Source organism: Corvus moneduloides, chromosome 19, assembly GCF_009650955.1.
Source record: "Corvus moneduloides isolate bCorMon1 chromosome 19, bCorMon1.pri, whole genome shotgun sequence".
Lineage (NCBI taxonomy): Eukaryota > Metazoa > Chordata > Aves > Passeriformes > Corvidae > Corvus > Corvus moneduloides.
The window spans coordinates 11499402-11523388 of record NC_045494.1 but is presented as its reverse complement, the minus strand read 5'-3'; the positions used below and the strand labels follow the sequence as shown (position 1 = coordinate 11523388).

The window sequence follows — 23987 nt, the reverse complement described above, 5'->3', positions numbered from 1 at the left end:
CTCATTAACCACTGGAAGAACACCAATGTTTTATTCTCTTTCCTTTCCCCAGCGCAGTTTGCTCAGCTCTGAGAAGTCCCTGCTCTGAGCTCACAGCTGAGATGGTCCCTATGGGACACTGGGCACCCAGCAGTTCCTACCTGGCATTCCCTGAGCCGTGGCACTGCATGTGGCTGTCGTATTTAGACAAATCTCTTCCCACTGCAGCGTCCCTGGCAGTGTCCATCCACAGGCATCACTGCAGGGGGAGCCCCTTTCCAAAATCCCCCAGCAGTTGTCCCCATAAACTTGAAAGAGTCATCCAAACCAGATCCCTCCAGCACGGGGCAAACCTGGATGGAATTGAGCCTTGGGATCTGCTGCAGTGCCCAATTTTTGTGCCAGAAGTGTCAGGGAAACAAGGAAGGAAAGCTGTGGCAGGATGTTGTAGGGTTTTGCTGAGCTGCCTGAAAAAAGTGTGTGCAACAATTTGAAGTGTCCCAAGCCAGAATCCAATCCGGTTGTTTTCCCAAAGCTTTGTCATTTCCTGGGCAGTATCATTAAAGAGGGATTAAAGTGTTCCAAACTCCAAACAGGGTAGATTTTGCAATCCACCCCAGAGCTCTTTCTAAGTATTGCACGTGCCTGGCAGGCAGGGTGCTCTGGAAGAGCACAAATCCTTCCAGGTCTGGCATTTTCTGCTCAGATCTACTTGTCAGGAGCTGCTTGCCCACAGCACCTCTTCCCAGCACATTCCCCTTCGGAAATGTGGCCTCAGGTGCTCAGGGTGGCTGAACCCACAGGGACAGGAAAGCCATGGAAGCTGGAGAACCCCACTGGAAAGCAGCTGCATTTCAGGATCCGGCTCCCACCTCAAATAACCTCTGAGACTTGATTTTTTTTTTCCTTTGTGCATTTTTCCAATGTCTGGCAGTGGGGCTGAGCTCACACCGATGACTTTCTCCTGATGGCAGCCTAAGTGTGGGTCTGGTCTCTCCTTTCCCAGATTTTCTTGCAGGAATAAACAATTTTTGACATTTTAATGTCTCTGTTGAGGCTGGGGGGAAGTGGTCAGCATATTCCAGCTGAGTAGAGGCAGCAGACAGGCAGGAAGGGAAACAGAACAAACAGTTTGAGCCTCTGCAATAAAAGTGTTTTTGCAAATATTTACAAAGCCATTGTCCCTTGCTTTTTTTCTGGATTTTGTATTTTCCTGTCATAAAAGAAAATGAACTTGTGCCCTTTGGGACAATAAATATGGATCTACTGCTGATTTAGGCTCTGAGCTGATTTCTGGTAGGGGAGATCCCTCGCTCAGGCACCCTGCTCTAGTCTGGATGCTCCAGATTTAACTACAAGGGAATTTGTCCCAGGATTATCCAAATACACCCACCCCAAGCCTGCAGGAGACCCCATGTTCCCCCAGTGCTCCCAGCACTCCAGGATGCACCTCTCCCTCTTCACTGCAGGTCCCAGGCTGCCTTTCCAGAGGTCACCCCTGGCTGGTGGCACCTGGCAGTGTGTGACAGCTCCAAGAGCCACCAATGGCAACAGGAATGTCACTCCAGGAGAGCAGAGACCCACGGATCCATCCCTGGGAGACCTTCAGGCGGCACAGCTGGAGGAAGGGAAGGCTCAGGAATGAGCTGCTGTGACCTCTGACACCACAGAGGCCCCAAGCAAAGTGGCTGGGGTGGGATGGGATGGGATGGGATGGGATGGGATGGGATGGGATGGGATGGGATGGGATGGGATGGCTCTTTCTGGACACAGGAACAAGCCAAGAGCTCTCTGGCCGTGCCTGGGTTACACAGAGTGCAGATAAATCCTCCTGCTTATTCCAGCCCCCCACACCATGTGTGGGCCCCAGCCTTGGTCCTGCAGGGCTCCCAGCACATTCTTCAGGATTTAATCATCCTGGGGGTGAGGGGAGGTTCCCAGGGCAGTGAGGGAGCTGGGAAGAGAGGAGAGGAGGGGAGAGGAGAGGAACAAATTGTTTTGGGTGCCTGCACGGCCCCGGTTGGGTTATTTATAAGGACTGAGGTCAGGATCAAACACCCTCATTTCTGCTGCGTGAGCAAACGGACCCAGGGCTCCAGGGCTCTGAGATCAACCTCCAAATACAGCCTGGTCCCTGGGGCACCGAGCCACCCCCAGGCCGGGGTCACCTCCTCCTGCTCCTGCACAAAGGGGCCTTGGTGACAGCGCTGGATTAGAGCAGCTCCCGGGCAGCGGGACAGGAGCCTCGGCTCCAGCCGCCAGCACCCACAGCACAATCCTGCCCAGAGCCATGGAAATTCCATTCCCCAGATGATTTTCTCCTTGCTTCCCTTCCTGGAGGAGGGCATAGGAGATCCACATCCCTTCAGTCCAGCTGGACCTTGGCTATTTGTCCATCTCCTCCCTGTGGGAAGGGGCTCGCTGCCCTCCTCCAGGCGTGGGGGCTTCAGGGCTGCGGGCTGACCCAGCTTCTCCAGCACCACCACAGCTCCAGGCAGATCCCTTAGTGAATTCCAAGCACACTGGGCCACGGAACTCCCACTTCCCACCCTCCCTGCCATTTGCTGTGCCCAGGAAAAGGCAGGTGTGGGTGAGATGAAGCAGAACCAAAGCATTGCATTAATGCTGCTGACGCTTATCAAGGGCTTGCACAGCCCGGCCAGCAAACATCACCAGGGATCTGTGGGAAAGATGGGATCCACATGGCAATTCACACTCCAACTGCTGCCTTATCTCCTGCAAGCGTTATCTCATGCAAGCTGGAGCTGGAGCTATTTTCCTTTCAACCGGGTAAAAATGTGTCAGTTTTATATTTATGTAGTAGGCCACAATCCCATGGGAAATTAATTTGCCCAACAGCAGAAATTCTGTCATCGCAGGCATCAGTCAGTCTGGGAATGGGGATCTCCAGACCAGGCCCTGAAATCAGGGAAATGGCTTAAAATAATAACCATGGGAGGATGTGGGAGACTGAGCAAATTACAGCAGCTCCTTCCTGATTGCAGATGTGTTTTGGGGCATTTGGTGGAGGACACATAAATGCAGAGCCAGTGTTCGATGTGACCCCATCTCCGGGGGTTCCCCATGTGGGGAAGGGTCTCAGCCCACACAAGCCACGGGATGGGGAGGGATGGTCCCCATCCTGCCCCCGTCCCTGTCCATGGACGGGCTGGGGGCTGAACCTCCCGGATCTCCCTGCAGACACCGGGATCCCCCCCACCCGTGCCACGGCAGCTCTGCGTGCCCGCAGTGCCCCAGGGAGCCTCATCCCACCCCTCGCTGGGGCTCCCACCGCAGTCCAGCTGGCTCTGGGAGCCAGAGGGATCAGCTGGCCCCACTGGGACCAGTTGGTGCAGGGGGACAGAGACCCCCTTCCCTTTTGGGGGCGGCTCTCCCGTGGCACTGTCACTGCCTCTCGCTGCTCCCCAGCTTTGCAGGTAAATTGCACTTCTTCCTTCAAATCCACAGGCTTCCTTTAAGCCTCAAAATATTCCTGGGAGCTCTTATCCTCCCCTCCCTGCTAGGGCCATGCGGAGCACACGGGCTGGGCTCCGGCTCTATTATCTCTCCACTTAATAACACACCCGAGCCCTGCAGGTCCCATGAATAAATCCTGTTTTCTCATGGAGACACTCCCACCATTGAAAGCACTCAGGCTGGGCTGGCGGAATCCTGATTTACAGCCAAAAACGCCAAGGCCACGCCATCCTCTTCTTCTCCCTCCCCTTTTTTTTTTTTTTTTTTGGTTTTTTGTTTTTTTTTTTTTTTTTTTTTTAAAAGAGCAAACCCATTCCGGGCAGTGAAGGGATTGATGCAGAGGGAGCCGGGGTGGGCTGATGTTCCTGCAGATAACGGGGCTCTGTGGGACCCCTGAGCTGCAGTTTCACATGGTAAAGGGGGCCTGGCAAGAGCACGAGGCTGGAGCAATGTTGGGAAGCACAATCCCGAGGCTCCAAGGCTGACGTCAGGGCAGCCCTGGCTCTGGCTCCCTCACCACATACCTAATTTTCCCATATAAGGCCAAGGAGAGCAATAAGTCTCCTGGCAAGCAGATCAATAAAAACAGATGGTGGGCTCACAATTAGAGATTAAGCACATACCAATCCAGAACAAACAGGCCATAAATCATACGTGAAGGAGGGTATTTATAGTTTAGATCACATTCCTTAATTAATTCAAAATGGCCCAGAAAAGAAAATAATACAAAACTGCTCTTTTTCTGCTTTGCTCCTGCCTTGCTTTTGCAAAGCTGCATTCTTTCCTTGGGGGGTGCAGGGGCAGCCACAGGACAGAGTGAGGGACACTCCAGCTGCAGGGGAAGGGAAGAGAGGGCTGGAATCTGGGAACAGCCATGGAGCAGAAGTGGGGTGAGCACCCAGGGTCTGAGGGGGTGCAGGGAGAGGGCTGGAGCACAGCTGAGCCTGGATTTGTCTGCACACTCCTGGGGTGCTGGTTTGCAGCCCCCACTAGCACATCATCTGTCCCCAGGGCGGGTGAGATGGGACCAGGGAGCCCTGAGACAAAGGTGAGGGCTTCCCACGTGTGACAATCAGCACAAGTTTTGCCAGCAGGGCACTGGACCCGTAGAGCCACGGCCAAACACGTTCCTCATGCAGCAATTACTGCGCTAAATTGACCTTCTCTCTGAAATGATGAGGAGCTCCTCGCTCTTGGGGCGCAGCCAGGCTGGAGGTGAACACAACATGGCAGAGAGAAAACAGCCACCAAAACTGATTAATTCTGAAAATGTACCTGAGCCAAACTGGGCATGAAGGGCTCCCCTTGTCCTGTCGCTGGTTGCCTGGGTGAAGAGCCCGGCCCTCACCTTGCCACTTTTTAGGGAGCTGAAGGAGTCCCTCAGTGGCCCGGGCTGGTCGGAAATTCCATTTTCCCCTGCCTCCCCTCTTTCCCCGTGCCAGGGCTGCAGGTGGGGCAGTGCCCATCTCGGAGTGCCCGATTGCTCTGCAGGTTGCACCGGCACAGCTCTCTTTGCTCCCTTGCCCCAGCTCTGCAGGTTGTGGGTTTTGGGGGGGAGTTGCAGACTCCAAAGCACGAGAAGCAGTCCCTGCCGTGAGTCACCTCTCAGGACAGCCATCCCCAGGGAATGGCAGCATTCCCTGCCAGCATTCCCGGCCGGGCAGGGCTCATCAGCCCCGGGAGCAGCTCGGTCCCTGCCCTTATCTCAGCGATCTGTTGACAAGAAGGGCTTGAGCAATAAATGAGGACTGCGGATCATGGGGCTATGTCCCCCTGCTCTCCGGGGCGTTCCAGCCACAGAGCGGTGACGTTCCGGACATTCCGGACCCGCGGGCTGTGCCGGTGCCACCCGGGCCATCGAGCTGGCCTGGCCACCTTTCACTCCGAGCCGTGTCCCAGGGGCCGCACAGCCAGCACAGCCCGGGAGCAGCTGCAGGACCCCAGAGCAGCCGACAGGACCTTCCCCAGAACTGTTTAATTCGCCAGCAAGGCTGTGGCCCCTGCACCGCCATGTGCTGAGGGCACCTTCTGGGGCTTTCTTCCAGCAGAGAAAAAGCCCAAAATTGCCCCCAAAGTCCTGATGCAGACACTGTGGGCTGCTTTCAGGATAGCCAACCCCTGAGTGCCCCCAGCTCCCCCATCAGCTCCCCACCACTGCACTCAAGTCTCACACATTCCTCCAGCGATAAAACACACAGAAAATGCACCAAAAGATGCCTCCGTGGTTTTGTTGGATTGAGATGGAAGCAAATTTCCCCTTAAGAAAACTCTTTGGGAAAAATGGTTTATCTTCTCTTTTTGGGGGTCTTAACAAAGGTTTTATGTTTTTGCCCCGACACCTTTTCATGCCCTGAACCATATTTTCATCATTTCCATTCTTCTCTTCAGATCAAGAGGCACAGGGAGATCTTTCCTGCAAAGCATTCACAAATGTTTGAACTACAGAGGAGACTCGAAGTCCCTGTGGCCTCGGAGCCAAAGCTGTCCCTGGCCGTGCTGGGCGCTGGGCTCTGCCCCAGGGAGCCCCTGCCCGAGGAAATGAAGATGAGCTTGGTGTATTTTGTAACAGGAAAGTGGGGCCACAGAAGGTGTCCGTGGTTCTGTAGGAGCCCCTGGATGTTCCCTGGGTGCGGTGGGACGGCAGCGGGATGGCCCGAGGTGGCTGCGGGGGGAGAAGGATGCGCAGCGAGCGAGGAGCCGCGGAATCCCCCGCGGGCGCTCTTTGGCAACCCCCGGGGCTGGGGATGCAGACGAGGTGTGAAGCTTTGCAGTTCTGTCTCCGTCCACACCCCTGGACTGATCCAGGCCCCGGTGATGCCTCAGCTCTGGATCTGTTCCCTGTTCCCAGCCTCCTCCACAGAGTCCCCTGCCATGGCTTTCACCGAGGCCAATCTGCTGAGGGAAATGCCACCCATCCCATCTTCATTAGTCACGGTCTTCCTCCGGCCCTTTGGGCACCGGCTGTCCCCTCCGCCGGAGTTCCCTGGGGAATTCTGGCAGGGAGAGGCCGTGCTGTGCTCTGGCCGTGGGGCAGCGGAGCCGCCCTGCCCAGCCCATCACCCCCGCCCCAGCCCAGCTCAGGGTATGCCCAGGCTGTGCCAGTTCCAGGGACACCCTGGCAGCAGCACACAGGGATTAAACCGGGCCCTTCAAACGGACCGTGAGAGCTGCTGGAGGAGGCAGCCAGGGCCGGGAGCTGCCGGGGGCTGGACACGCTCCTTGTGCTGCCCCGTGCTCCTGTATCAGCTCCGAGCAGACACAGGAATGTCACACGTGTCCCAGTCACCAGGAACTGCGAGTCCTCCATGCTCAGCACTTGCTGGGGGTGGCTGTCCCCTTGCTCCGGGGAGCAGCAGCTCCTATCTGGCTGCTTTCATCTGCTGTGAAATCACTGCAGGAATTCTCCTCTAGCAGTTACTCATCCTCCTCCTCCCTCCCGGAAAAAAAAAAAAAAAAAAAAAAAAGCTGTTTTGTCAGTAAATGCGATAAAAATCTCTCCTTCATGTAGATTCAAGGTGAAGTTAATCAAAATATTTACACAATCCTCACGATACTGCACTCACCAGGGTTTTTGTTCCTGATTGCAGCAGGTGCCCCTCGAGCATCGCCCCAGCCCAGGGGAGCAAATCCCGAGCTGGTCTCTCCAGCCCTGGTGCCCACGGGCACCTCACACTGTCCCTGTGGTGCTTCCCCATGCCCACGGTCCCTGTCCCACCCTGCCCTGCTGCCTGCAAGGAGCTGTGTCTGTCAGCAGCTGGAAGCCTTGTACCTCCATGGAAGTTTTGAACTGGGGCTGGGAGGGAGAGCTCTCACTCGCTGGGCTGGGCTGGAGCAGTTAAAGGCAAAGCAGGTTCAAACCTGCAGCCCTGCACAGCACTGGACAGGACAGAGCCTGATGGACCCTGGGCTGTCCAGCTCAGCGTGCTCAGCACGGGGCTGTGGATCTGCTCCTGCACATCCCAGAGCCAGAGGCTCCCTTGCCCACCTTGCCCAGGAGTGTGGGTGCCCTGCAGTGGCACTGGCTGGGGCTGTGGGACTGGGCAGTGCCCTCTGGGCAGGTGCCCGTGTGTTCCTCCCCCTCTGCTCACACAGACAGATGGGAGCGATGGCAAAGCCACATCCTGCTGGCAGGGAGCACTCCCTGTCCTGTCACAGGCTGTGAACCGCAGCCACATCCACCCTGGGCTGCCAGGGAGTGCCCAAAGGAGCTGCTCCTCCCCTCCAGGCCACCAGCCCTCCTGTGATCCAGCAGCTCCATCCATCCCACCTCCTCCCACCGCACCCAGCAGCTCCCTGTGCATCCCAGCTCATCCCACCGGACCCACTGCTGTCCAGCCCACCTCGTCCTACCCAGACATCCCTCAGGTTGTGTTCATTCCTTCCCGGATGAATGCCTGACCTGGTGCTCCCGTCCTCTCAGGTTTGCAGAGGGGTTGGTGATTTTCTAGGCCCCCCACCCAGAGAAGGGAGCGAGGGGTGCCTCCTGCAGCACCCTCCCGATGGACAGCACAGCCTGCAGGGAGACCTGCAGAGATTTTTCAGGAAGCTGTGGCAGATCCCAACTGAGATTGGGCCAGGACCTTGCTTTGCCTTTGCTGACAGCTCACACACCTCACCCTGCCCATGGCATCGGCTCTGGCACCTCCTCAGCAGCCGGGAGCTGCCTGCACTGGCACCAGGGGTGATCTCACCACGGCGCTCCTCAGGTTGCTCCCGTTTATGGAGCTGCGGCAGTGAAGATTAAATTCTGAATTTCCACTTTTCACTGCTGAGCCACATCAGCACTGACGCGTGGCCAGACCTGCTTGGCCAGGTGAGCCACCTCCACCCTCAGTGCTTTGCATCCTCAGTAGCTCTGGTGGATCTGGGAGACCTGTTTTAGGAAGCTGAGAATCAGGATCTAGCACAAGGTCATCGTTTTGTTTTGTTGGGGTTTTTTCAGGCACTATAGAGAAACCTGTGCTCCTTTGCTCCTGGAGATAAGCTTTTCCTGCACCATTGTTCCAGGCTATTTTCCTTGATGTACTCTATTTTTGGCACATGCAACAAGCCCTAACGTCCTTCCCTATCTCTGCGCTCGCTGGAGTTCAGTTTAAAATATTTCTGGCCTTTATCTTAGATTTTCCAGTGCTGAAGCAACACCATGTATCCTCTAGACCATATTTTTGTCTTATGAATCACCAAGCTTTAGACAAGCCCCTACTGGGTATAAAGAGCCCCTGCTAAAGAGCCAGCAGTGCTGGGGCAGTGACCCAGCAGCTCCCCGAGCCTCCCCAGCAGTAGCTCTGGCACTGTTTGCATCCTGCCAGAGTCTAGACGAGTGTTTCTGATCCAGCAGAGAGGTATTAGCTCAGGCTCTGGACTTTGCTCCCACACACTTTTATCAAATGCTCCGGGAGTGCATTTGGAGCCACTAAATCTTCTCCTATTAACAGCCCATTTGCAGAAATGGAAAAGGTATTTCTGCGGTCTTGAGGGGGCAGTTTGTCAGGCAGGTTTCACTGATATTGGCTCTCTGTGAATAAAGACACGAAATATTCACGCTGGTTTCTCCTTCCCTGGGGCTTTTAATGCTCCAGCCCAGGTTGTGTTCTGGGCTCAGCCGTGCCATGGGTATCATGTCCTGGGGTCCCACTGACCAACAGCTCCTGGGGGCATTTGCAGCCCTTTGCAGGAGAACAACAGGGAATTGTCCATGGAGGAATTCCCACTGGAAAGTTAAAGGGGGTCCCAGCTACCACAGGCTGTCCCACAGGGGGTCTTTGTGGCCCCTTTATGGTGCCCCCTCCCCTATTCCTCGGCAGCTCTGATGTTGCCTCATCTCTCCTGGGGAGATGCCCAGTGCCCTTTGTGGGCAGGCTGAGTTCACCCCTGTGGGACTGAGCTGCCACACTGGGGACACCCAGCCCTGCTGGCATCGCAGGGGCTGCTGCCAGACCCTCACCCCCACCTTCCACACCCTCCTGCACCAACTGCCCACTCAGGCACATTATTTCCATCATGGGCGATTTACTGTGTTCCCTTTGGTTTTGAGACTGAGCCTCAGCCCCACAGCTCTGGGGGTCAAAGGGTGGCTCAGACTCATGAAGCCTCTTCCTTTACTCTTTGCAACATGGCTGGTGTAAAACGAAATGCCCAACACGCCCTTAAAAACCATAGAACCCCAGCCTGGTTTGGGTTGGAAGGGGCCTTAAAAATCATCCAGTGCCAGCCCTGCCATGGCAGGGACACCTCCCACTGTCCCAGGCTGCTCCAAGCCCCAATGTCCAGCCTGGCCTTGGGCACTGCCAGGGATCCAGGGGCAGCCCCAGCTGCTCTGGGCACCCTGTGCCAGGGCCTGGCACCCTCACAGAGGAATTTCTTCCTAACACCTAATCTAAATCTACCCACACATTCCCTGTGTCCTGTCCCTCCCTCCCTGCCTTGGAAATCCTCTCTCCCCATCTTTCCTGGAGCTCCTTCAGGCCCTGCAAGGCCACACTGAGGTCACCCCAGAGCTTCTCCTCTCCAGGTGAACACCCCCAGCTCTCGCAGCCTTTCCTCCCAGCAGAGCTGCTCCATCCCTCTGCTCATCCTGGTGCCTCCTCTGGACTGGCTCCAGCAGCTCCATGGTTTTATTTTTCTGTGCCACCCCCGGTGCTGCTCACCACCCAGCGGGAGTGAGGTCAGAGTATCCTGCAGGAGCTGCACCAGACTGCTCCTGTTTTTCCAAGCCTACCTGCCAGACCCTGCTAATGCACACAGCGTCAGATTATTTGGCATGAGTCACCTCGCCCAGAATGTTCCCCCTTGGAAGCAGTGGAAATATTCCTCCTCCATGTGCAGAATGCTGGGGCAGCGTGTGAGTGCAGGCTTGTGTCAGCTCTGCACACCTCCACCCCTGTGTGGGTGTCTGGGGCAATGTCCTGCCTGCCTCTGCTCTTGGCCCCTCCCGTGGCGATGCACTGGGGCACCTCAGGGCTCTTCTGCCTCTCTGCAGGGAGCTGGGTGATTCCCTGGCCAAGGGAAGGGTTCTGGAAAACTTTTTACAGCTCACCCATCCAAGGGCACCCAGTGGTGCTCCCACTGTCAGCCAGGGGAGTGCCACGGGCTGCAGGGGAAGGAGCAGGGGAAATAAACACGTGCTCCTGCACTGTCCCCATGGCCCTGGCTTTGAGCAGGGCCACCTCCACTCCTGGGCCATCACATCAGGACATGGCCCTGGTCACCAGGTACCACAGGCATCTCCCCACAAGGGACTTCGAGGGCCCCAGGCAGAACCTCCTTTGCCTAATTTTGGACACACCTGAAACAGGAGGTTATCAAGGGATGGGGAGGGGCAGGATGGGGAGGGAGAGAAGAATTCCTGGTAAATCACAGATGAGGGTGGCTGGAAAATCACAAACCACAGAAAGATGACTGAGAGAAAGAGAGAATGAGGACAAGGGATTTGGTGCACAGCTTCATGGACATCCCCTCCTGGCAAGGCCCAGGGTGAGCTAACGCCTGCCTTGGTGCTGCTCCAACACCAGGGACCCCCCCAGCCCTGCTGGGGCCACTGCACCCTGAGCCACTGTCACAGCAGCATCACAGGATGCTGGGCTGGAACAGCAAAGGCTCCACCCCTGTGTCCCTCTGCAGGGCTGACCCGAGCAGGATGCTCCCACCAGGATGCTGGGGAGGTGAGAGGGGGCTGAGAGCAGAGGGACAAAGACAGCACTGTGCAAACCCCAGAAATAAAAACACTTGCAGGAACTCACTTTTCCCACCCAAGGGTTGCTAATCTTATCCTGGCACAGCCTTCAGCCCCCAGCTCTGCACAAAGGCCACCCACTGCCCAGGAAGGCCCATCACATCCCACAATGTCTCTTTGTTCAGGAAGAGTTTCGGCTCCTGGGAGAAAGGAGTTGGCTCCCTCTGAACACATTAAACCCAACAAGCTTGGACAGAGCAGCTCTGAGTTTGCCCGTGGGGGGATTCAGCAGGAGCTGGGATTTATCCTGTTCCTCCTGTCCCGTGTTGGGTGCTGGTCCCCAGCAATGCTCCAAGTGCTCCCCAGCTTTGTGAGGCTGCCCTGAAGCAGGGGCAGAACCTGAGCCCTGCACAGGGATTTTATCCCCTCAGCCCTTCCCCCAAAGCTCTGTGCAAACACCCTTCACCCTCCAAGGCACAGAAACCCTGCTGCTGTTCTAGAGAAGACAATGAGCCCCAGGATGCTGAAGTGACCTGTCCATGCTCACACTGGAATGGGTCCAGCCAGGCCTGCGATATGAGAATTATGGGGTTCCTCACTCTGTAGGCTGGAGATGAAATGTCAGGGTTTTTCCCCAATTCCCAAAGGCTTTCCAGTAACGGAGCAGTTCTAATGAGGCAGGCAGCAGCAATCCAATCGGTGTTCAAGCCAGAGAGTTCTCTGAAATCCCTGCCATTGCTTCCAGATATTTTTCTTGCTGATCCTGTATTTGTTGCAGAGCTCCCAGGGTGCACCTGCAATGAAGTGCACTAATTACTAACCTGAAACTGGTTGTGTTTAGGATCCCGAATTTATGCTGCAGGGCCCTTTCAGGTTAACTGTAACAGCCTCAATTAATCCTTTATTTGTGGAGACTCAACCTGGTGAAAACAAACAGAGGTGAGGAGGAGCTGGGGCTCTTGGGTTTGGTTCCTTGCTCTCACCTCTGTCACTGACCCTTGGCACGACTTGGCAGAAGAAGCCAGGCCTGGTGGAGGAGATTCAAAGGAGATTTAGGAGATCTGCATCCAACTCCTGGCTCTGTTGCACATTCCCTGGGTCAAGTAAGGAGCCTCCTTAAACCCAAACCCTCCAGCAGCTTTTCCAGGAGTGGGGTGATCACAGAATCACAGAATTAATTTGGTTGGAAAGGACCTCTGTGATCATCGAGTCCAACCTGTGACCCATCACCACCCTGTCACCAGACCAAGGCACTGAGTGCCATGTCCTGAACACCTCCAGGGGTGACAGATCTCTCTTCTCAGGGATGGGGCCAATTCTCAGCCTCCCTGGCATTAGGACAAACATGTTTTGGCCATCCAACACTGAGAGCTCGTGGCTACCTGCGGAGCCCTGCTGCCCTTTGGATGCACATCCCATGTCCAGCCACGGGAAGCAGAGCAGTGCTGAGCCACCGAGGCCTCCCAGGGCTACCACACAGGGGACAGCGTGGATTGGGACTGGGACACTCCCAGTGGATGTCACCGGTGAGAAGGCCTTGGCCCTGCCTGGTGGCCCCACCATAGATCTGTGCGTGCACAGGAGCTCCCCCAGTCCCAGGCTGGGTCTCTGAGGAGCAGAGCAGCTCATCCCACATGAAAGCTGCTGCACGCAAAACCAGAAAATACAGTTGTCTCGCCAGCAGCCAGCGAGGCAACGGCCAAACCAGCCGAGCTGGATAGAAACCAGTCGGGCAGCCCTGCTCAGCCCAGTTAGGCTGGGCTGGGAGCGAGGCAGCGGGCAGGTTTAGGAAACACTCATCAAGCTCCTTCTTGTGCCTCTGTTGGCACAGCCACAGGCGCTGCTGCAGGCAGGGCCGGTGTGTGACCCCCGGTCCCAGCCCAGCTCCTGCACACACGGAAGGTGCAGGTTTCTCCTGGGAGCTGCCTCTGCTCCAGGTGCTGGTGGCTGCAGGGGCTCAGGGGTCAGGGCAGAGCGGGTTTGGCTGTGGGGCTGCAGGGTGAGGAGCAGCAGGAACCCTCTGTGTGAGGATGGGGACTGAGGGACACCTGCACAGCCTGTCTGGGTGGGGATGGGGGGAGCAGAGCCCATCGCTCACTGGGTCTGCTCAGGCAGCACTGGGCTGGGAGACCTCTGTCCATTTGTTCCTCATCCAGTGATGACCAGAACTGGACATGACCCATTTTGGATGGTGAATTGGCTCTGGTCATTTGCTCCCTCAGCTCCTCTGAGCTGAATTCTGCGATAGCAGCAATGCCCCTGGAGCTGCTCAGCCTGGACTGGAGATGGCCCAAGGGTTTGGAGAACAGAGTTACCCCCTGCAAATGGAGATGAGCTCATCATCCCCTCCACTGCAAAGCTGAGGGTCCCAGGATGAAAGCAGGAGAAGCCAAACCTAGCCCAAAGGAAGGTGTGGCTCATCCCGGGAAGGGGGTGGGTCAGGGAGCTCCCTGCCAGAGTTGTGTCTGCAGAAGGTTTAGGTGGATTCCAGGAGGCACTGAGAAAGTGCTTGAAAAGGCGATCTGTGGAGATTTGCTAAACCAACAAACCACACCAGGCTCAGAAAATCTTGCACAACAGAAGAAGTTGGAGGCTGGGAATGTATCCAGGGGACAACTTGTACCTGCTGATACCAATCTTACTCTCCCCATGTCATTTTTGCCCACTGTCCCCATTGGATTTCCCCTGACCCGCTCCATCAGTCATGGAATCTTCCTCTCCTCCCCAAGCTGGTCTTCAGAAAGAGAAAATGATGTGACTATGGGGGGTGACAAAGGAAGGGAGAAGTCAAGAGATCAAAGCACTTCAACTGGGAGACAACTGAAGTCCCCCCTCTGCGGGGACAGTCGTGGGTTGTGGTTTCTCCTGGATGAGCTGGGGGGGTTTGGCCAGCAGGGCATGGGATTGTCACAGCCCCAGGGTCTGTGGGAGCCCTGGAGCCATGGCAATGTGGGGGCTGCCCGCCTGGGAGCCAAGTAATCAGGAGGACCACATCCCTGGGAAGGCTTTTGGGGGTGGGAGAAGGGACTGTGGACAGTGGGAGGCACCAAACACCTGGTCCTGGGCAAGAGCATCAGCTGGGCTGCTGTGGTGGCTGGGCTGAGGGGACCTGGGCTGGGCTGAGGGGGACCCTGCTCTGAGCTGTCTTCCAGGGTCTCTCCAAAGGCCACTGCAGGGCTGCCCACAGGTGACAGTGGCAAGGGTGAGGTGTGAGGCAGCAGCTCCACACCCCCTCCGCTCCCAGGATGGGTCCTGGATCATCACCTCCTCCTCCTCCTCCTCTCCAGCACATCCCCGGCCAGGATCATCCCCGGCTGAGCAGGTCAGGGGAGGCTGAGCTGCAGGCAGGGCGTGGGGGCTGCTCAGGCTTGCTGAGTGCCATTCCCCGGCAGCAGCTCCTCCGAGGAAGCGATTCCCGGCCATGGGAAGCGATTGCAGGCGATAGGAAGCCGCTGAGTGAGCAGGGGCAGGGCGTGGGGCGGGTCGTGCTGCCGTGACTCAGCCCTGGCCCCGATCCTGCTGGTTTTCCACCCAGGCAGCCCAGCAGGGCAATTCCTCCTGGTGCGGAGGAAGGGCAGGACCGCGCAGTCCCATCCCAGCGATGAAAGCCGGTTTGGCTCCCGTGCCAGCTTCTCCACCCCACCACTGCCTGGACCACTCTGCATCCTCCATCCCCGCGGGCACCGAGCCTGCCAGAGCCACCAGACCTTCTCCTGCCCGGATCAGGATGGGAGGTGATGCACAGTGTAAAACACACGGGATCACAGGATCGCTGAGGTTGGAAAAGACCTCCAGGATCATCGAGTCCAAGCTGTGTCCGATCTCCACTTTGTCCCCAGCCCAGAGCACTGAGTGCCATGCCCAGGCCTTCCCTGGACACCTCCAGGGACCCCACCACCTCCCTGGGCAGCCCCTTCCCCTGCCTGGCCACCCTTTCTGTGACAAAATTCTCCCTGAGAATGATTTCACACATTTCCACGGTAGGTATTTGCCTTCAAGGGCTTTCAGGTTTCCACCCTTTACCCACCTGCCCTGCAGTTACTCCCAGGAAACACAACTTCTGCAAGCAGCAGAGGCCACATTTTCATGTGGCATAAAGCAACGAGACCCTGAGCAGCCCCTGAGCAGCCCCTGGAGCTGCCTCACACCCGCTCACCGTGTGGCTCCTTGCGAGCAGAAGAGCTCTGCACCACAGCTCAGCAGCTGGGGAACATCGAAGAGATTCCTCAGTGCTGAGAAAGAGCAAGCTGCTGGCTGGGAGTCAGCCAGAGCTCCCTGGAGGTGTGAGCTGTCCCCGTGGGACTGCTCGTGGCTGTGGGATGAGAGGTCGGAGTGCTGGGTGGGAGCTGGAGGAAGCTCGGGTGTGCTCCAGGTCTGCATCCCACCAAGCTGCACAACACGTGGGTGTGAGAGAGGGAGAGATTTCTGACTGAAGCCACTCCTTTCAACACCAGATCTGGGATATCAGATGGGTTTGAACAGAAGGACAGAGCTGACACTCTGGAGGCTGATTTGGCATCAAACAAATTTATAAATTACATTCAAAAATGGTATCGAGCTGGAGTTATGGAGGGGCTCAAAAAGCCGTGGTTTGGGGTGAATAATTGTACAAGGTCATTGCCACTCACTTAAACCCAAATGTTACAAATCCAGGAAATTCGGATCCGAGGTTAAGCATCAGGGAATTTCAGGCATGTCAGGAATGCAGAGATCAGGCACAAAACACCTGTAGTGGAACCAGGAAGGGGAGAAATGAAACAGGTCTTTGAAAGTGCGTTACATCTAGTCCAGCCACGGTGGGTGGATCATTCCTCGGTGTCACTATGGAGCAGGGACAGCACCTCCAGGAAAGCCCAGGAAAAGGGGGGGATGGAATTGTGAATTAACAACTCCATTTGCTCCCAGCTCCTGGGCTGGGTTGTGTGGTCGAGCCTGCCTGCACACATTCCTGCCCCTACACATCCAGCTTTTGGTTATTCCTGAGCAGCAATGAGGATGTTTCAGAGAACCAGAGACTCGAGGGACTGAAAAAGAGAAAAAATTTAATTTTTGTGCCTGCGAAGGGAAGGCTGAAAATGTGAACACCCAGTCTGAGTTGGCAGAGAGCTGGGGATGGGGGCTTTGGGCCCTGGAGTGCTGTGGGACCAGGCCTGGCTCCAGGCTGGCTGCATCCATGCCCTTCCCCATGCCGTTTCCAGCCGGGGATGCTGCCCAGCTGGGGGACAAATGTCTCTGTTGCAGGGACCAGCAGCACTGTCACAGTGGGGACTGGGGCCCAGCAGCCCATGTTGGGGACACTGGAGAAGCTCACGCTGGGAACAGGAGCTGGCAGCCGCAGCCCTGGTGCTGAGGGGACACAGGGGACGTGCAGCCAGGCTCCTGCCAGCTCCGGGGACACGGGACAAGCCCCACGGGTGGGGTGAGGGCACGGAAAGTGAGGTACTGCGATGGACCTGAGATAAGGACCAGGAGAGATCACTCAGCAAATACCGGGCAAAACAGGCTCCAATTAGAGATACTAATGGAATTTATTGCTACCAAAATCAGAGCAGGATAATGAGAAGTAAAAGAAAGCCTTAAAAAGACTTCCCTAGAGCACACCCGCCCCAGCTGGCACAGCCAGCAGGACTCTGTCCTGCCCCTTGGCACAGCAGCTCCCAGCACCCCGGGCTGTGGCAGGCAAGGGGCTCAGCACGGACCCCTCCCCGCCTCCAGCTGTCCCCGCTGTTTGCACCCAGCCCTGTTTGCACCCAGCCCTGTTTGCATCCAGCCCTGCTGCCAGCGGAGCACCGCGTGCAGCCCTGGGATTTGCAATTAATCCCCGGTGACAGTCTGCTCGCTGCTGGAGGAGCGTTAACCCCTGCGGAGCTGGGTGGGCGCCGGACGGTGAGGTCGGCACAGTCGGGATTAATCACACTGGAGTCCGCTTTAATTGCAGCTTGCCTGTGATCCTCGATGCCTCTTACAAAGTGATGGAAAATGACAAATATTCATCCCCTCTCTGGCAGCGGCCCTTTATCTTCCCACACTGCCACCAGGCTTTCCCAGCCCCGCTTCCAGGAGGGAAGAGTGTGAGCAGACACTCTGTAAGGGTAAAAGCTGGTCTGGGCAGCTGTCAGCTTCTGCATTCGCAGCATTCCTGCGAGCAGAGGCTGGGGGAGGAGGCGTGAGACACCGAGGTGGCTCATGGACACCCAGGTGCTGCCACTGAGGCCCCCAGAGCCTGAGAGGAGCAGGTCCAGGAAACACGGCAGAGGGGACACCTTCGGTGGGGCACAGAAAAGGCCACAAGTGTGGGGTTAAAGGAGCCCCAGGGACCCGCAGGGCACGCTGTGGCTGCGGGGACAGGCTGCAAAAGCATCCCTTCACAGCTCCGCAGCTCCTCCGGGGGAAATCCCGGGTTATCTGGGGGGCTGGCGGGATGTAGGTTCTTCCCCGCTCGTGTGCGATCCCTGAGTCAGGTGTGGGATAGCCCGCAGTGATCCTTGAGCTGGGAAAGCTTTCCTGGCTGTCATGCAGAGATGTGCAGCGGTGACTTGTGCTGCTGTGCCAGCCCCGGCCCCGCAGGGACACGCTGGGAGCACATGGGCAGGCAGAGAAAAGCCTTTGGAAGCAAAAAGCGAGGCAGGGAAGCAAGTGCAGGACCACAGGAGCGTGTGCTGCCTCAGGCACGGTGACACTGTGACCGCGGCGCTGGCCTGGGCCGCGGCGATGGAGGCTCAGCCCTCCCCGAGTATCCCGGGATTTCCCCCGGAGGAGCTGCGGGGCTGTGAAGGGATGCTTTTGCAGCCTGTCCCCGCAGCCACAGCGTGTCCTGGGGGTCCCTGGGGCTCCTTTAACCCCATCTCCATGAGCCCCGTGATTCCCAGCACGTCCCAGCCCCGGGATGCTGAGTCTGGAGTGCTGATTTCGAGGCAGGGGTCGAGTGGGATCTCAGGCTGCTGCCTCTCCTCATCTCTTCTGAAAATCTACCCAGTTTCTCCCCAGCTCCCAGAACTCAGGGGCCGTGCCCTGACCCCTCTGCAGGGCAGCCACTCTCCCCCTCCTCCTGGCACCTCTTGCTGGGGACACGGGTGGGTGCAGGGACAGCTTGTGGGGCATTTGGTCAGGCTTGGCCACAGCAATCCCACATCTGCACTCCAGGCAGAGCCCTCGGCGGATCCAGCCTGTGGGAGGCTGCTGGAAAGCCCCTCTTCTGCAGCACTTTCAGCTGCCTCCTCTGGAAAACCTGGGCTGGGAACACAGAGTGTGAAACCGTCCTCTGCTGAACAGGGCCTGCCCAGTTTGTGGCTACACCAAACTCCAGAAAAGGGCTGTTTCCCCCTCAAAAAAACCCCAACAAAACCAAACAAACAACAAAACACCACAGGAGGATTTCAAATATTGACCCCCAACAAGATGCCTCCAACTAAGTACGTTTTTGAATACGAGAAGCAAATAAATTGCATTCTGCCTCCCAGGCTTTGAAGGGACTTTAGGCTCCGAGAGAGCCCATCAGTCTTTCCCTGTTTATGGATCTGCTGCCGAGGTTGTGATTTGACCCGGAGTGGGATTGTCTCCCAGACATCCTGCAATATCTTCACTCCTGTCAAGCTCTGCCTTTCTCTCCTCCAGCGCTCGGCTCTGGCCAGGAGCCAGGGCCTCTCTAAACGTTACCAGAAGGGCTGGCAGGAGTTCAGCCCTAACTCATTACAGGTCCTGCAGACGTTCAGCTGGGGGTGAAGATTGGCCTCTTTTGGGACCCTGACAGGGAATTTAAATTGAAACGGGAGGATGGAGGGGAAGGAGCCCTATGGAAAAACGGAATTCCTGACAGGGATGTGTCCATGAAACCCCCCACTGGCTGCATGTCCCGCTGTGAATGGCGAGCTCTGCTCCCTGCAGCATGGGCTCGGGAATTGCCTGGATGTGGTGCTGGCACACTTACCCTGAGCCTGCTCAAGGTGGGGGTTTTACACACCCTAAAATAGTGACTTTGCTCCCCCCTGGGTATTTCCCTGCCCCCAGAGCTGAGAGTGGCTCCTGGGTGCAGTGGCCCAGTGGTTTTTGTCAGTGATTCCTCATTGCTCTGCTGCAGGGCTGGAATTAAGGGATTCCTTCACCTCGAAGCTCTGCTGGTTCCTTCTGTGCTGCTTCATCTCCTTTGGTGTTTTTTGCACCATGCAAACCCATCGTTGCTCAGCACTATCCAAACACAGTCCCTGTATGAACACTCCCCCTCTATGCTGATTTCCACATGATTTAACATTGAAAAATCCCTTGACTCTCTGCCCTGCAGGCACAGCAGCACCTGCAGAGGCTGTTCCAGTAGAAAACAACACTGAAAAAGGGCATTTTATTCTTTCCAGAATCAGGTTTAGCTTCCACCCTGCTGGTGATTGAATAAGAGCACACATATAAAATGACAAGTAAAAAATAATAAATAAATAAATAAACCATGCCAAAAAGCCGAGCTACCAAAGAGCCATTCATTTCAGCCCCTTTAAACCCCAGGATGTCAATGCACGCAGAGGAGGGGAGTCTCTGTTAAATATGCAGCACCAGGATCCTGCAGCAGAGGTGGGGGACGTCACGGTGGTTTCGTCTGCAGAGGACCTTAAATTCCTGTGCCAGATAGGCTCATTAAACTGGTGCCACTGGGGCTGTGGATGGGTTACATGGGGGTGGTTGCAGCCGCTCCTGTGCTGATACACAAATCCCTGCACCAGGAGCAGCACCTGGTTACCTGAACCCAAAAGGGATCATCCCTGAGGAGCAGCAGACCTTCCTCCAGTGCCTTCCAGCCAAGGTTAACATCCAGGATAATTAATAGCCTGTTTGTTTGTTTTACAAACAGCCTGTTCAGAGGCTCAGACCAATCTCATCCATCTTAAACAGGTGAGGAAAGGCACGAGTCCAATTAAAAACAAAATCATTGAATCATTTGCAAATCACCTTTGTCTTCTTCATCCTAAAGCTCTCCCAAGCATGGCCTCTGTGGTGCTCAGCCCTCCTCTGTCTGGGGGCTGGGAGCAATCACTGAGGAGCATGTGAGCTTCTCCATCCCGCTGGCACGGGCTGTGCCAATGCCAAGGTGGGATTTGGGAATGCTGCCTGCGTGGGAGCAGGGCAGGGGTCATGGGAATGGGGAGATGCTCACAGGAGCAGGGACAGGACCACAGAAATGCGCTGATTTTCAGAGGAACTGGGAGATGACCATGGGGATCAGGTTATGCTGATGAGAGGAGTGGGATGCCCATGTTGGCTGCACCCTGATTCCAGGTGCTCTGCCCTTTCAGCCCCGATGTCACCCTGTCAGAACTGTGCTCTGCATTTCTGGCACCCATTTCTGTGGTACCCAAGAGCTCCAAGCTCTGTGCTGTGGTTTTCTCCCACTCCTCCCGTGGCAGCACCTGCATTTCCCACCCACAGCGCACAATCCGGTGCCGTTTGCAGAGTGTGAACAAGCACTGGAGGTATTTTAGAAGTCACCCCATGGCTGAGCTGTCCCTGCTGGGATTGGTGAGGGAGTGCTCTGCTCCAGCCCTTTGCCAGTGCTGGATTGCTCGTGGTGAGAAGGGGAGGCTGAAGCTTTCCCCACCCAGCCCAGGCAGCTGCTGCAGGTCCCCTCTGCTGGCTGGGGACACCTCACCACATCACCACCCTTCCCATCAACAAAGGCATTCAAAACCCACCTGGATGGGTTCCTGTGTCACCTGCTCGGGGTGACCCTGCCTTGGCAGAGGGGTTGGACTGGATGATCTCCAAAGGTCCCTTCTAACCCTGACGATGCCGTGATCCTTTGAGGGCTGTGGCTTGGGGACAAGGTAGACCCTCAGAGCACATTCACAGGGTCTGGAGGGGACCAGATACTGCCAGCAGGATCCCAGTGCTCAGACCACAAAGGGGGACACTCCCTGACCCTAGCAGGGACATGCAAGCTCCTTTTCCCTTCAGCCTAGAGAAGCCCATGTGAGGCTGGGGCTGGGCTCTGCAGCGCTGATGGGCTGTGTGGGCTGTGCCAGGGGCTAACTGCTCCTCACCCTGCTCATCCTCACTGCCCCAGGGCGTTTGTCCACTGGGATTGCTGGGATCGATCCCCCCCTTCCCTCCCCAGCCCAGGGAAGGCGTTGGCATATGAGTTACAAACTCACGGACCAGCTGATAGCTGAGTATTGGCTGGTTAATTAAACCAGCAGGGTTCAGTCAATCATTAAATTGGATTGAGTGAGATTGAATGAGATGGTGTCTGTGGGCTGCCATCCCAGGGCGAGCCCGGCTGCCAAGGGAACTCCCCGTTCCCCCTGCAGAGCTGTGCTAGGGATGGGAGCAGGGACACTGACTGAGGGACATTCCCCAGCGAGAATTCATCTTCCAGCTCACAGGCACTGCACTCAGCTGCTGCGTTTTTACGGCTGAGGCTTTCTCCAGCTCGCATTAACCAGTGTCTGGAGCTGGTGTCCAGCAGGCCTCACCCTCCTGCTCTCAAGCCATGAGGAGGATTGTGAAGAGCAATGGGCTCCTTTAGAACATGGTAAAACAAACTGTGTGTAATCAATTGATAACAGGAGACCACCCTGCTCCCTCTCAGGCACACTTCATCACACCTCTGCACAGAGGTGAACTGGACCAGGACAGAGATCCTTCACGCCTGTGAGACCAAGAAATGCAGTGATACCACAGGTGGGAAGGCTGAGCTGCAGCAAAAGACACATCCTACAGCCACTGTGCCTGTCACAGTCTCTGCTGGACACAGGAGGGTGACAGCAGCTGGCACATGCTCCTCTGCATCCTCGGAGCTGTCCTGAGTGGGGAGTGACTGGGACCTCAAGGTCCAGCCTGGACCGTGTCTCCTGTTCCACAGCAGAAGCTGAGTTTTGCAGCCTGAGAGGGTGAAAATCTCCAGGTAAGAACCTCAAGGCCAACCTTCCAGGCCACTGAAGCCATGATGAGCCCCAGAGCCGGGGCTGAACCGTGGCCGTGGCGCTGGAGCTGCTGAGCAGGGCTGGCTCCCTGAGCTGCTCACACAAACTCCTGCCTGGTGCTCGGGTCCGCTGCTGGTCAGCTGGCCGTGCTCCCGCTGGCCCTGAGGGGCCCAGTGAGCTCTCCAAAGCCCAGGGAGGAGCTGTGATGCCAGGCTGCAGCTATAAAAAGCCCTGCAATTGCCTTCCGAGCTAGTGATTCAATAACAAAATGCAAAAGTAATATTAAAGCTGCCTGCTGTGCCAACTGCTGGCTGTCTGCAGCAATGAAAATGCCGTAAATCAGCCCCAATTAAAGACTGCAGAGTCTAACAGGAGGCTCCAACTGGAGCTGGGAAAACCCCCAGTACACTGGAACTGCCTGGGCAAACCCTGCACGCCATCACTTGCCGCTTGCAGGCCACTGGAGCTGGTCAGAGGCGCAGGGCTGAAGCCTGGCCCTGCAAGCACACACCTTTGAAGTGTGAGAGGGTTGGACAAGGTTAGGGGAGCTGGCTGTGCCTGTGCCCATGTCCAAACACGAGGCAGGGCTTGGGAATGCTTCTCTGTGGTTTTTTAGGCAGACACAAGCTCTTGTGGTCAGGTCTGAAGGAGCTGAAGTTGCTGCTGGCCCTGGACACTGCTGCTGGTGTGGTGGGACTGCTGGTGCGCTGGACACCATCCGTGCCTTCCTCAGGTGAGCCCTGAGGAGCTCACACCTTCTCACAGGCAGGGAGACATCCCAAATGCGTTATTTGTCTTTACAAATGGGGCCCAGGCTCCCAAGGTGCCCCAGCAGCCATCAGATCTCCACTCCTGGCGGGAGGTTCTCCTCTGGGGTCTGTTGGACGCTGTCCTCACCCAGTTCTTGGGTGTTTGCTCCTCAGAGGGGGCCCTGAAGGGTTTTTCTCCTTCTTGGCACGTGTGGGCACTGGCAGAGCCCCCGAGGGCAGGTGGGAGGTGGAGCTGGGATGTGCAGGGAGAGGCTTGGTTGGCAGTGTGGCCCCATCCTGTTCTACCAGTGCAGCTCGAGGGCTGGGGGACACCTGGGGCAGCCCTGGCCCGAGTGTCCCCTCATGGCTCAGCATCCCACCCCCCTGGCACGGCCTGGCCCCCAGTCCTGCAGAGAATGCCCTGCTCTGCCAGGCCTGTTCTCCTTGTCCACAGGCCATGGCTAGGGCTTCCCTCAGGGGCACCAATGGGAACTTTTCTGCACTGTTTCTTCTCTTCTGATCCTTTAATTGGGTAAAGAATGGATGGGTTTAGTTAAGTCTTCTCCACAAAGTAGTGCTTGGTGTCAGATGGAGGTTCTGGTTCAAGAGGAAGGATTTGGTCCCTTCAGCGCAGCCAAGGGCTGCTGCAGGGTGGTGAGAAGCCCTGGGCCACACAGGGGGCTCGTGTGCCTTGGCATCACTTCTGTATTTGTACACAAGAGATGTCAGACAATCCTGCCCAGGGACTGCCCAGGTACAAATGGGGCATTTCTCTCCCCATTTTATGGGGCATTTAGTCCCCCCAGCAGTGTGGGCAGAGGGACAGGGGATAAATAGATTTTCCAGCCAGGGTGCTGGGTGCTGGACCAGGACTGAGCCCTGTCTGTGGGGCACGAGAAACCAGGCTACAAAGAAACCCCACAGCCAAAATGTGAGGAGGGGAATCTTTCTCATCAGGAGAGCTCTGCATGGCAGGCTCATCCTGCTGGCATCCACACACCTAATCCTGCAGTTGTGCTGAGTAAAGGCCAGTTCTGGACAAGGCAGAGATCGCTGGGGAAATGTGCCCTTTGCAAGTGGCTCCATGGGAAACCTCCACCATTCTCTTCATTTAAGTCTGAAAAATCCCAGCTAGGTTGAACTAGATGATCCTGTGATGTTCATTTGCGCTTGATTTACCCTCTGATCCTGAGGTGCCCAATAAAA

General features: G+C 56.5%; 1 long non-coding RNA gene across 1 annotated transcript; it reads right to left on the bottom strand.

Annotated features, from left to right (window-relative positions):
* Positions 1–3747: 3747 nt before the first annotated feature.
* On the bottom strand, positions 3748–8123 carry LOC116453707. Its single transcript, XR_004243908.1, has 2 exons — positions 7856–8123; positions 3748–6885 (listed from the first exon to the last, which is right to left on the bottom strand). It is a non-coding gene; the product is annotated as an uncharacterized LOC116453707 (long non-coding RNA).
* Between the last annotated feature and the right edge of the window lie 15864 nt (positions 8124–23987).